We start from the raw sequence: 14,466 nt of genomic DNA, 5'->3' as shown, positions 1-14,466 counted from the left end.
TTCTGTATAAAATTAAAGGTCAGAAGGAAGGGAAAGGAGGATTTAGGGCCCTTAATCCTTTGAAAATAGCAGCAGCATTAGAGAACCAAAAAGGTAAAGAATTCCAGGCCGATTTTGTATAATGGATTGCTGAAAATTTGTTGCAAAGATGTTGACCAATATAGTAGTGCTAAAATGGTGGGAAAATTGGTTGTGAAAGTGGAGTAAAGAAAGGAAGGGAGTTAGGAGGGTAGTGTATGGTATTTGGTCTGGCATGACCGAAAAGGAAATTTTGGACAATATTAAAGGTGGTCGAGTGATTGAAGCCAAGCGATTAAAATCGAGAGGAGGTGGTGATTGGGTGACGTTCTCCCAACTAGAGTCTATCTTGGGAGCATGTCTTATCAAGTTAGAGAATATATTAGACCTCCCTTGCGCTGTCAAAACTGCCAGAGATTTGGACACGTTGCTGGTTCGTGTCGAAGTAAAAGAAGATGTGCGAAATGTGGAGAGGATCATGATACTAAAGCGTGTAAGGCAGTGGCACCTAAATGCAGTAACTGTGGAGGGGACCATGTAGCAGTGTTCAGAGGATTTGAGTATTTTACCAAGACAAAGCAGATTCAGGTTGTTAGTAACTAACAAAAAATATCATATGCTCAGGCAATAAAGGAAGTTGATAGAGAGCAAAAGATAAGTAAAGAAAAGATTGGAACGATGGGGAGTCAGCACATTCTGCATTCTCCAACTATGGTTCCTTCAGACATGTTGTTGATGACAAAGGAGTCTTTTTTGGCATTTGTTATTGATGTACTGGTCGGGGCTAAAACTACAACCAAGAGGTTGGGTATGATAAAAGTAGTTGTTGGAACTGCAGAGAGATTCCTTGATATGAAACAGGTTTTACCAGAAAAATTACACGAGTATATGACAGACAAATAAATAATCACTGAATACTTCCCGGTTGTCAGGGTCAGAGAGTATGGAGGAGCTTTATGTGAAGACGCCAATAATTAGTATTTGGATGTTTTTACTATTACAATGGAATGCAAGAAGTTTAATTGCAAATGGTCAAGAATGAAAAAGATTTGTTGGAACTTTTAAAGAGAAGCCTGATTTGATCTGTATATGGGAGACAAGGTTAAAGCCTCATTTAGATTTTGTGATCCTTGGATATGATAGTTTGAGAGCTGACAGAACGGGTAAATCTGGTGGAGGGTGTGCAACTTTCATAAAAACAGGACTTCAATTTAGAAGACTTGATTTTAAATCTAACCTTGAAATTGTGGCTGTGGAGGTTTGGAGCTCTCGTGGTCAAACAACTTTGATTAACTTTTATAATTCATATAATATGGTGATGTTATCAGATTTTGATGAAATTATGAATAAGGTAAGCCTCCTGGTAATCTGGGTTGGAGATTTCAATGCCCATAATCCTATATGGGGTAGTGAAAGTAAAGATAGTAATAGAGTGGTAGTAGAGGAGCTTCTAGATAAATACAACATGATACTTCTAAACAACGGAAAGCCTACAAGATTTAATATTGTAAAGAATTCTTGTAGTCACTCAGACTTATCAATCACTTCCTCAAATTTAGCCAGGGTTGGGGAATGGGATGTTGCGGACAGATACACACTAGGAAGTGATCACTATCCTGTATTATGTAGATTTGATAGAAATTTGATAGTAGAAGTTGAGGAGAGGTCTGCTAGGTATAATTTTTCATTGGCCTGTTGGAATAAGTACCAGGAGAAAGCTGTGGATATAATAGAAGAGATTGATAGCGAGGGCTCCATAGACAATTGGAATGAATCCCTCTGTTCTATAATTCATAAAGTTGCTCAGTTGACTATTTTGCTACAGAATGTTCCTGAGGCGCGAGCATTAGTTCTGTGGTGGATTAAAAATTGTGATATAGCAGTAAGAAACAGAAATAGAGCTTACAGGAAATTAAGAAAGTACCCAGTGTTAATGTTATGGAATATAAAAAGGAAAGAGCAGTAGCAAGGAGAGTAATTTAAAATGAAAAGAGGGATAGTTAGAGAAGATTTTGTGGAACCGTGGGCCCTGAGACACCTATAAAGCAGCTATGGATGATCATTCACAGAATGTCAGGGATATATAAAAAACTATCCATCCCAGCTTTGCTGGAAGGATATTGAAGCTGTAACCGACAAGGAAAAGGCTGATATGTTACACAGTTCTGCAGAGCTAAGTGATTCGAGAAAGGAAATTATGTTAAAAGCAATTTGGAAATTGGACAGGAGTTTGGATGATAATAGCTCCATAAATTTGTTTTTCTCCCTTCAGGAATTGCAGGAAGCTGTCCAATCAGGTTCAAACACTTCTGGTAGGGATGGACTGTTTTATGAATTGCTTAAGCATTTAGATGACTCTGCATTAATAGAAATGATAGCTTTGTTTAATTCAGTGTGGAAAGAAGGAAAATTACCTGTAGAATGGAAGCATGTAGTGGTAGTTCCAGTTTTAAAGCCAGGTAAAGACGCGTCTAGTTGTAGTTTGTATCGGCCTATAGCTTTAACATCAGTGCTTTATAAAACTATGGAATGAATGGCCACCAACAGACTTGTTTATTTCTTAGAAAATAAGGGACATTTTGCTGCCTATTAAAATGGTTTCAGAACTGGAAGATCAACAATGGAATCTGTTGCCCTTTTAGATCACGATATTATAAAAGTTTTTCAAAATAGAGAATTATAATGGTAAGTGTATTTCTAGATATCGAAAGAGCCTATGACTCATTATGGAAGGATGGTTTATTAATTAAACTCTATGATGCAGGAATCAGAAGTAGAATGTTTAATTGGATCAAAGGTTTTCTTAAGGAAAGGACAATTCAAGTAAGAATAGGTGGAACAAGTTCCTAGTCAGTTAAAATAGGTAATGGCACCCCTCAAGGAAATGGCATTAGTCCAGTTCTTTTTAAAGTCATGATAAACGATATCTTTGATCAGGTAGGGATAGGATTTAGCAAATTGTTGGTTGCAGATGATGGCGCAATCTGGAAAAGAGGAAGAAACATCAAGCATATATTAAAGCAGGTACAAAAGGCTTTAAGATCAGTTGAAAACTGGGCAAATAAATGGGGATTCAAGATTTCTGCTTCTAAGTCCAAATATATGATTTTTGGCTTTAGAAGAAAGATTCTTGATTGTGAATTGTGTCTATATGATTCTCCATTAGAAAAAGTCAAGATATTCAAGTTTTTAGATGTCTGGTTTGATGAAAGACTTACTTGGAGGGTTCGTATAGATAAAACAATTGGAAAGTGTGAGAAAGTTTTAAATATTATGAGAAGTATTGCTGGATGTGACTGGGGAGCAGGGCAGGAAACTATGTACTTAATATACCTAGCTATGATTAGATCAGTTATTGATTATGATTGTATTGCTTATGGTTCCGCTGCTACGGCAGTGCTTGAAAAATTAGACACTGGAGTCCAAAGCACTTAGACTCTGCTGTGGAGCTTTCAGAACAACATCAGTCCTGCATTATGAGTGGAGATGGGAGAAGTGCCTCTACTTTTAAGACAAATTAAATAGGCCTGCAATATTGGGCAAAACTAAATGGCTTCAATCACAGCTGTCCATCAAAATGTCTTTTGCAGAAGACACCGGAGCGCCAAAGTAAAATTAAAAGATACCCATTTTCAGATTTGGTTAATAACTGGGCTGTGAAATTTAAACTGATTGAGGAAGACATGGCTGACCAAATTTGTCTGCCACCCATTCCCTTTTGGCTTTTGCCAGAACTAGAAGTAGACCTATTCCTCCTTTTTCAGGTTCAAAGAAGCAGAGCAATTTCAGCAGCGTCGATCATAAATGAATATATAAATAATAAATAGGGATCTTATCTGAAGATTTTTACCGATGGCTCAGTGGACCCAGAGAGCAGTACGGCAGGATTTGGGATGTACGTGTCTCAGCTTGGAGTTGAGATTGGTCACTGGGTTTCAGATGGTGTTTCTGTCTTTGCAACAGAATTATTAGCAATCCTCTGGGCCTTATGGTGGATAGAAGACTCTCGACCATGCAGGGTTCTCATCTGTTCAGTTTCTGCTGCTGCCTTAGAGGCTATAAAAGGGAATAACTCAAAAGCTCATCCTGACATAGTTATTGAAATTCTCTTAGTTTTGTTTAGAAAAGGGAAGATGGGTTGTGAAGTCAGATTTACATGGATACCTGGGCATGCTGGGGTGGAGAGAAATGACATTGTGGATGGCATTGCAAAATCTTCCTTACAGAGTGGGCAAGTAGGAATTAGAGTACCCTAGGCAGAGCAGGAGGAGGATTAAAAAAAGGTATAGAGAAGAAGTGGCAGGATGATTGGAAAAATGAATTAAACGGAAGGCATTTCTTTTCTAGTCACCCACTAGTTAATAAGGTCTCAGACTGTTACTCTTTAAATCATAGAGATATGGTGAAATTAACAAGACTTACGTTGGGGCATTGTGGGATAAACTATTATTTAAAGATAATAGGAAAACATCCTACTGGATTATGGGCCTGTGGTAGTCTAGAGAGAGTTCAGCATGTTTTGCTGAGTTATAATCTATATAAAATTGAAAGAAGCATATTGTTCAAGAGGCTGTATGACTTAAATGTATTTTGTTTTTCTATTAAATCTTTGTTTGGCCACCAAGAGAACCACCATCTGATTGAAGAGTTTATTATTCAGTTTCTAGATACAACTAGTTTATATTTGGGAATTTGGGTTTTTTGAAATTCTATAATTAATTATACATCCTGTGGAGGGCAGTAATATGCCTAGATGTGTCTCAACTGGAGGATGAGGAGGAGGAGGAAGAAGAGCAGCCAGTGGGTGAGTGGCTCAGGGTATGAGTGGAGCTTTGAGGCTTTGGCTCGAGAGGCTTTGACGAGCAGAGGCTGAGGATGAGCTTGCTCCCAGTGAGGTAAGGCCAGTTAAGTTCCTTTAATTAATTTAATTAACTTAGGAGTAGGTAATGGAGGCAGCACTTAGGGCAGTCGAGTGCTCCATTTGCAGTATGTGGGAAGTCAGGGACAGCACAAATGTCCCTGATGACTACACCTGTAAAAGATGCATCCAGCTGCAGCTCCTGACAAACTAAGTTAAGAAACTGGAGCTGGATGAACTTCCGATCATTCATGAGGCAGAGGCAGAAACAGGCAGGAGTTTCAGGGAGACAGTCACCCCTAAAAGTCAGGAGGCAGGTAACCGGTGACTGTCAGGAGAGGGAAGGGGAATAGACAGAAAGAGCAGAGCACCCCCATGGCCGTTCCTATCAACAATAAGTATACCGTTTTGGATACTCTTTTTGGGGACGACCTACCAGGGACATGTTGTAGTGGTCATGTCTCTGGCACCGAGACTGGACCCTCAGCTCAGAAAGGAAGGAGGGAAAAGAGGAGAACAGTAGTGTTAGGAGATTTGATAGTTAGGGGGTCAGATAAGATGTTCTGTGGGAGAGATCTAGAATCCCAGATGGTCTGTTGCCTCCCTGGTGCCAGGGTCTGCGATATCTCAGATTGAGTTCTCGGTATTCTCAGGAGGGAGGGTGAGCAGCCAGATGTTGTGGTCCATGTAGGGACCAATGACGTGGATAGCAAGGAGGAGGAGGTCCTGCAAAGAGAGTTTAGGGAGTTAGGTGCAAAGTTGAAGGACAGAACCTCGTTGCAATCTCACGATTGCTACCCCTGCCACATGCTAATGAGGTTAGAAATAGGAAGATAATGCAGCTAAATATGTGGCTAAAGAGATGGTGCAGGAGGGAGGGCTTCATGTTTCTGGACAATTGGGCTTTGTTCCAGAGAAGGTGGGACCTGTTCCGACGGGACGGTTTGCACCTGAACTGGAGGGGGACTAACATCCTTGTGGGTAGATATGCTAGTGCTGCTGCGGGGGGTGGGGGGTTTAAACTAGATTTGCAGGGGGGAGGTAACCAGAGTGTTAGAGCAGGTAGTGAGGTGGAGGAGGATAAAGGTCATGTGAAGACTGCATGTATAGACAGAAATCAAAGGTTTGTATGTGACAGAAATGTTCTCAGGCGCATCTATTTCAATGCAAGGAGTATTGTAGGTAAAACAGATGAGTTTAGGGCGTGGATTGGCATGTGGGATTACGACATTATTGCTATTAGTGAGACTTGGTTGCAGGAGGGGCAGGACTGGCAGCTTAATGTTCCGGGGTTCCATTGTTTCAGATGTGATAGAGGGGGAGGGATGAAAGGGGGAGGAGTGGCATTACCAGTCAGGGAAAATATCACAGCTGTGTGTAGACAGGACACCCCAGAGGGCTTGTCTACAGAGGCCATATGGGTGGAGCTGAGGAACAGGAAAGGTGTGACCACACTAATAGGGTTGTGTTATAAACTGCCCAAAAGTCAGAGAAAATTGGAGGTGCAAATCTGTAGAGAGATAGCAGACCGATGTAAGAAACAGAAAGATGTTATAGTAGAGGATTTTAACTTTCCACATATTGACTGGGACTCCCACACTGTGAAAGGGCTAGATGGCTTGGAGCTTGTCAAATGTGTTCAGGAAAGTTTTCTAAATCAATATATAGCAGTACCTATGAGAGAGGATGCAATACTTGATCTCCTATTAGGGAACCAGACAGGTCAGGTGACAGAAGTATGTGTAGGTAAACATCTTGGGTCCAGTGACCTTAATGTCATTAGTTTCAAGTTAATTATGGATAAGGATAGGTCTGGTCCTCGAGTCGAGTTTCTAAATTGGAGAAGGGCCAATTTTGTGGAAATGAGAAAGGGTCTAGGAAGAGTGGATTGGGATAAGTTGTTTTCTGGCAAGGATGTGTTCAGGAAGTGGAAGGCCTTCAAAAGCGAAATTTTCAGAGTGCAGAGTTTGCATGTTCCTGCCAAGATTAAAGGCCAAGTTAACAGGCATAGGGAACCTTGGTTTTCAGGGGATATTGGCTATCTGGTTAAGAAAAAGTAAGAGGTGTATAGCAGGTATAGGCAACAAGGAACAAATGAGGTACTTGAAGAGTATAGAAAATGTAAGAGAATACTAAAGAAGGAAATCAGGAAAACTAAAAGACGTAAGGTTTCTACAAGTGCATTAAGAGTAAAAGGATAGTAAGGGACAAAATTGGTCCCCTAGAAGATCAGAGTGGTTGTCTATGTATGCAGTCTCACGAGATGGGGGAGATCTTAAACAGTTTTTTTGCATCAGTATTTACTCAGGAAACTGGCATAGCGTAATATGGAAAGAAGGGAAACAAGCAGTTGGAACATATAGAGATTAAAGAGGAGGAGGTGCTTGCTGCCTTACAGCGAACAAAGGGAGATAAATCCCCTGGGCCTGACATGAAATTTCCTCGGACCCTGAGAGAGATTAGTGTAGAAATTGCAGGGGCCCTGGCAGAAATATTTAAAATGTCCTTAGCCACAGGTGCAGTTTCGGAGGATTGGAGGGTAGCTCATGTTGTTCCATCATTTGAAAAAGGCTCCAACCGGTGAGCCTGACATCAATAGTAAGTAAATTATTAGAAAGTGTTCTGGGAGATCAGATATACAAGTATTTGAACAGCCAAGGGCTGATAAAGGATATTCAGCATGGCTTTGTGCATGGTAGATCATGTTTAACGAATCTTGTAGAGTTTTTCGAGGAGGTTATCAAGAAAGTAGTTGAAGGAAAGGCTGTGGATATTGTCTACATGGACTTTAGTAAGGCCTTTGACAAGGTCCCACATGGGAGGTTAGTTCAGAAGGTTCAGACACTAGGTATCCATGGAGAGGTTGTAAACCGGATTCAAAATTGGCTGTGTGGGAGAAGAAAGAAAGTGGTAGTGGATGATTGCTTCTTAGACTGGAAGCCTGTGACTAGTGGCATGTCTCAGGGATCTGTGCTGGGACCATTGTTGTTTGTTGTCCATATCAATGATCTAGATGATAATGTGTTAAATTGGATCAGCAAGTTTACTGATGACACTAAGATTGCAGGCATTGCAGAGGGATCTGCACCAATTGGAAAAATGGGCCTGAAAATGGCAGATGGAATTTAATGCAGAAAAGTGTGAGGTGTTGCATTTTGGAAGGACATACACAGTAAGTGGTAGGACACTGAGGAGTCCAGAGGAACAAAGGGATCTGGGAGTTCAGATACATAATTCCCTGAAAGTGGCATCACAGGTAGACAGGGTTGTAAAGAAGGCTTTTGGCATCCTGGCATTCATAAATCAAAGTATTGAGTATAGGAGTTGGGATGTTATAGTGAGGTTGTATAAAACATTGGTGAGGCCAAATTTGGAGTATTGTGTGCAGTTCTGGTCACCTAACTATAGGAAGGATATCCGTAAGATTGAAAGAGTGCAGAGAAGATTAGCTAGGATGTTGCCGGGTCTTCAGGAGTTGAGTTACAGGGAAAGATTGAACAGGTTAGGACTTTATTCCTTGGAATGTAGAAGAATGAGGGGGGATTTGATAGAGGTTTACAAAATTATGAGGGGTACAGACAGAGTAAATGCGAGTAGGCTCTTTTCACTTAGATTAGGACAGATAAATACGAGAGGACATGGCTTTAGGGTGAAAGGGGAAAGGTTTAGGGGGAACATTAGGGGGAACTTCTTCACTCAGAGAGTGGTGGGAGTGTGGAATGAGCACCATCTGACATGGTAAATGCGGGCTCACTCTGAAGTTTTAAGAATAAGTTGGATGGGAGAGGTCTGGAGGGTTATGGACTGGGTGCGGATCCATGGCTAGCGGAATAAAGTTACGGCACAGACTAGAAGGGCCAAATGACCTGTTTTTTTTACAGGGAGGGGAACCCTCTACCCATGGGCTAGTCCTCTCTCTCTTGGCTTGTCTCCGTAGCCCAATGTCCCAGAATCTGTGAGAGTGCACATTTCCCTGCCAACACAAAATACCAACATCTGCCACCCTGAAATTCATTCAGCCATTTCTTTTACGTCTCTTGATGATGATGTAGGATGTTCTTCCTCAGAGCAGAGAGCAAAAGAGAACATGGAGATCATTTAGCAAAGTATTCCGCAGGGAAAAAGGATGCAAGGTAGAGTGGTAAAAAACTGAGGGTAAGGGAACAGGGGGATGGATATCCAATGCAGAAATGATGGACACAGATGAGCATCAGGGTGTAGGGAAGGATGAGAGAATGGTGACTGGGGGTTGTTCAGATATGACGACAGAAGTAAGAGTGTAAAGATTCAGTGTTGTATATAGACAAAGGTGTTATCAAGGGACAGGCTGTGGGGGGAATCGATGAAGAAGTAGTGCAAGCATAGATTCAAAAAAGACTTATTGTATATGAACAGGCACTTATAAACATGCCCACTTGAGTACGTGTTGAAGTCCATGTAGCAGATCATGGTCTCCAGTGGTCTTCAAACCTCTTGGATTGCATCAAGACCATGGTCTGCCAGGCTTCTGTGGTACTGCTGACTAACATCCAACTCACTCTAAAAATTCATCACAGGAAATTTCCACTCCTCAATATGAAGCTTGGGATCTAGCAAATCAGTGCAAACTAAAGTCAAGAGAGCTGCACCGCTGCCCAAATACTTCCCCTCACAAAGCTGCCCCTCAGCTCAAACATGCAGTTTATCTAGATCTAGGCGGCATGGTAGTATAGTGGTTAGCGTAAAACTATTACGGAACCAGTGACCCAGGTTCAATTCTGTTGCTGTCTGTAAGTAGCTTGTACATTCTCCCTGTGACCGCGTGGCTTTCCTCTGAGTGCTCTAATTTCCTCTCACATTCCAGACGTACAAGCTAGGGTTAGTAAGTAGAGGGCATGTTATGTTAAGCCAGAAATGTAGCAACACATGCAGGCTGCTCCCAGCACATCCTCGGACTATGTTTGTTATTGATGCAAACAACACATTTTACTGTTTGTTTTAATGTACATGTGACAAATAATGTTAATCAATCTTTTATGAAGTAAGCTACAGGACAAATGAAATTCTGTTTAGTGAGTGATTCCTCCACTCCTAAATTGAGGTCACCTCAGAATCAGTCAAACTGTAGTACACAAAAGATGCTTGTGGCTTGTGCATGTGCACATTTGGAGGCTGAGCACCAAATTGTCAATTTGGTCACTGAAGCAGATGAAAGTACAGGTCCTCTGCCAAACTTCCCTGTTATATGACATTGGATTCCAACAATTAAGAGTCACTAATGAGACTCTGGAAAATGCCTTAATTTTACGTGCCCTGTCAGCAAAGGTAGGCAGTGTTTAGTTTATGCAAGCACAGTCTCTGAGTTTGAGGAAAAAATCCAATTCTCCAATTTGACAACAAGTTAATAATATTCTGGTTAACAATGAAATCTGTCCTCAAGCAAGCCTCTGGACAAGGACTATTTAGAGCAAACACCTGGTAACAGTGGAGAGATACCACTGTGTATCAAAAAAAATTCTCCAAGTTAAGAGAGAGTACAGAGAAGATTTACTAGAATGTTACCTGGGTTTCAGCACCAAAGTTACAGAGAAAGGTTGAACAAGTTAGGTCTTTATTCCTTGGACCATAGAAGGTTGAGGGGGGACTTGATAGAGGTATTTAAAATCATGAGGGGGATAGATAGAGTTGACGTAGACCGGCTTTTTTCATTGAGAGCAGGGGAGATTCAAACAAGAGGACACGATTTGAGAGTTAGGGGGCAAAAGTTTAAGGGTAACACCTTAAGGGGGAATTTCTTTACTCAGAGAGTGGCAGCTGTGTGGAATGAGCTTCCAGTAGAAGTGGTAGAGGCAGGTTCGGTATTGTCATTTAAAGTAGGTATATGGACAGGAAAGGAATGGAGGGTTATGGGCTGAGTGCAGGCCAGTGGGACGAGGTGAGTGTAAGTGTCGGCACAGACTAGAAGGGCCGGCATGGCCTGTTTCCGTGCTGTAATTGTTATATGGTTATATAGTTATTAAAATTATAAATGCACCAATGCCGACATTTTATTCCTGGAGAGAAACCAATAATAAGGCAGTAATTACATTCAGTCTGTTCTCATACAGGCATGTCACTCGTATGCCCAATTCTAAGCTTCTGAAACAGGCAACATATTCAGAGCTCTGTTATGGCAAAGACACAGAAACACCTCAAGAATGTCTTCAGATGGCATTGCTGGGCCGCCACATTACCTGGCCAACACCAGACTCACAAAGCAGAGACTCATCTCAAATCTTCGCAAAGCATAAGATTACTAGCTGAATAGAGGAAACCTGTGATTTAAGACTGCTCAAAGTGGAGGAGTTTTGAAAGGCCTTAAGAACCTTAGTCCATTTATGGGAATTGCACAAAGTGCCCAGTGTAACTGGTGGAAATAGCACACTACCTCTCAAACCACCCACCTGCCACTTTCCCCAAGCCCACTGGTTGTATATTAACTTCAGCAACCACTTCAAAACACAAAAATTGAAAAAGGTATGAAATATCTTCAACCCTAAGGAATTACTCAAGAAGAAAGGCAAAAAGCACAAAACATTCCAATTAGTAATCCCTAGAATAGCAAATGAGGACACCAACAACATCTGAAAAATTGTTAAACGGAAGATTTAACCATTACATTGCATGATAAATCTATCGAAAGGCTCTAACATATAATTTAGGAGGTTCTTTTCAAACATTAATTGATAGTATAACAGTAAGAGCAAGAATATTATAAACTTAAGACATCTCGGATAACAAAACAGAAAGTCGTCATTTTAAAATACATCAGAAGTCTACCTTAGCTAATGATAAAAAACATCAATTCTTTATTGGAATGGAGGACGTACATAGGTCTTTGGATTCTTTGCTGATTAAACAGTCCTATGTTGGGTCTGCAGATTATCACGGGGGAACAAATGGAGTTTTAGGCATAAATCAATTACTGAATGTTCCTCTCATTGTTTGAACATGACCTCTATGCACTCAGGGCAGTGACTTGAAGTGTTCCAAGATGTTTCTTTGCTAGTTTGAGCAGTACTGGATCAGGGGTTCACATAAGCTAGTAAGCATATTCAATTTTTTTCGAAGGAGGTTTCATGAATATCATACTTTGGAATTCACTTGTAATGAATCAAATATAATGCTCACTTCAGAAAACTGCTGTCAGGCAATGCTGCCTATCCAGTGACTATGGCTGCAAAGTTGGGTATTTTGGTTTTGGAGAAAATACTGACATCTGTTCAACTATCCTGGGAGTAGATTTAGAGAAGGGCAGTGATGATAGTACCTATTTAATGCTTTGAGATGTCTACTGTAGGTTGTCCATGTCTCCAAAGCATTCAGAAGGGCAGGAACTGGTCAACCATACTATTAGCACTAGTCATAGAGAAAAAAAACACCATGTCACAAACTTGTAGTGGTCAGTTACCATCAAGACACTGTGGTTGGGTGTATTTATAATGATTGATTAATCAATAGGCATTATGCACTTTATCCATCCCTACACCAATTCTTATTGAAAGCTTCAACACCGGCTGGCATTAAGGTGACCTTGGAACTCAGGACAACAGATTTGGTGATACTCAGAAACAAGATACATTAATTCACCAGCAAAATTCTAGAGTAATCTGATTTTATTTGTGTTCTTATTTAAAGCATTTGTAGGACTTGGTTGACACTGTTAATTTTGGCATTTTATTGCCAATGGCTAACTACACTTGGGCAGACTCTGGTGGATGCCTTCTTGAACTACCGCAGTCAATGTGAAGAATTTCTGCCCAGTATTATTAGGTAGCAGATTCCAGTACTGAGACCCAGCAAACAATGAAGGAAAGACAGTACAATACAAATGTGACCAGGGAAGGGAATTTGCAGGTGATGGCAATCTCTCCCTCTCCCAGTGTAAAGTGTCCTCCTGCTTCAAAACATCCACCATTGCTCCTGCATCTAAAAAGACCAAGGAAGCATGTCTGAATGACTGGCGTCCTGTCACACTCACCTCAATAATAAGCAAATACTTTAAGGGGATGGTCAAGGACTACATTTGCAGCCTGCTACCACCCACACTGAACCGCTTACAATTTGCCTATCGACACAACTGATTGACAGATGATGCAATAGCTACAACTCTTCACACCATCCTTACATACCTGGAGAGGAGGAATGCTTATGTGAGAATGCTGTTCTTGGACTACAGTTCGGCATTCAACACCATAATTCCCTGTAGGCTCGACAAGAAGCTCAGAGACCTCGGCCTTCAGCCTGCCTTGTGTAGCTGGATCCTGGACTCCCTGTCAGATTGCCGGCAGGTGGTAAGAGAGGGTTCCCTCACCTCTGCCCCTCTGACCCTTACTACAGGTGTCCCTCAGGGCTGTGTCCTAAGCCCCCTCCTTTACTCTCTGTATACCCATGACTGTGTCGTCACCCATAGCTCCAAACTGCGAATTTGCTGACAACACTACACTGATTGGCCTAATTTCAAATAATAATGAGGCGGCTTACAGAGAAGTCATCACCCTGACACAGTGGTATCAAGAAAACAACCTCCCTCAATGTTGTAAAAACAAAGGAGCTGGTTGTGGACTACAGGAGGAATGGAGACAGCCTAACCCTTACTATCATCAATGGAACTGAGGTTGAGAGGGTGAACAGCTTTAAGTTCCTCAGCATAAACGTCACTGAGGATCTAACAATGCCAATGGTTGAAGAAGTTTTGGTATGGGCCCCCAAGTGCTAAAAACTTTCTAAAGGGGCACAATTGAGAGCATCCTGACTGGCTGCCTGGTATGGAAACTATACTTCCCTCAATCGCAGGACTCTGCAGAGAGTGGTGCGGACTCCTCAGCACGTCTGTAAATGTGAACTTCCCACTATCCAGGACATTTACAAAGACAAGTGTGTAAAAAGGGCCCTATGATCACTGGGGCCCCCGAGTCATCCCAACCACAAACTGTTCCAGCTGCTACCATCTGGGAAATGGTACCGTAGCATAAAAGCCAGGAACGACAGGTTTCAGGTTTCAAGTTTCTTCTGTCAGGCAATCAACTGATTAATTCATATTGATACAATTATATTTTTATGTTATACTGACTGTCCCATTACTACTATGTACATACTATTTATTATAAATTACTATTAACTGCACATTGCACATTTAGACGGAGACATAATGTAAAGATTTTTACTCCTCATGTATGAAGGATGTAAGAAATAAAGTCAATTCAATTCTAATGCATCTGTTGTGTTTAACTTGGAGTTGTATTAATTTAATGTGGCTGATTAATGCCACCAAGAGACTCAAACTACTGAACTTCAAATGAAGGGGATTAGACGCTGTTGGATAAGTTATTGTCTGGTTGCAGTGTAAGGTAAGTGCTATTTAAAATTACTGTTGCCCAGGTCTTGGCACATTCAAAATGATAAATGATAATTAACCAGATTAGATATATTTTATACATAGATCATACTATTAAATTTTTGACATTGTAAGATAGATGTTGCTAGGAAAGCTAGGATAATAAAAAAAAAAGACATAGGAGCAGAATTAGGCCATTCGGCCCATTGAGTCTGCTCCATTATTCCATCATGGC

General features: G+C 41.1%; 1 protein-coding gene across 1 annotated transcript in view; it reads right to left on the bottom strand.

The window, feature by feature from the left end:
• c2cd3 (C2 domain containing 3 centriole elongation regulator) overlaps window positions 1-14,466 on the bottom strand; it is a 165,753-nt gene that overhangs the window by 67,845 nt on the left and 83,442 nt on the right. The window lies entirely within an intron of this gene.

Source organism: Hypanus sabinus, chromosome 3 (assembly GCF_030144855.1).
Source record: "Hypanus sabinus isolate sHypSab1 chromosome 3, sHypSab1.hap1, whole genome shotgun sequence".
Taxonomy (NCBI): Eukaryota; Metazoa; Chordata; class Chondrichthyes; order Myliobatiformes; family Dasyatidae; genus Hypanus; species Hypanus sabinus.
Note: the sequence above shows the minus strand (reverse complement) of the source record. Positions and strands in the feature narration are given on the sequence as shown.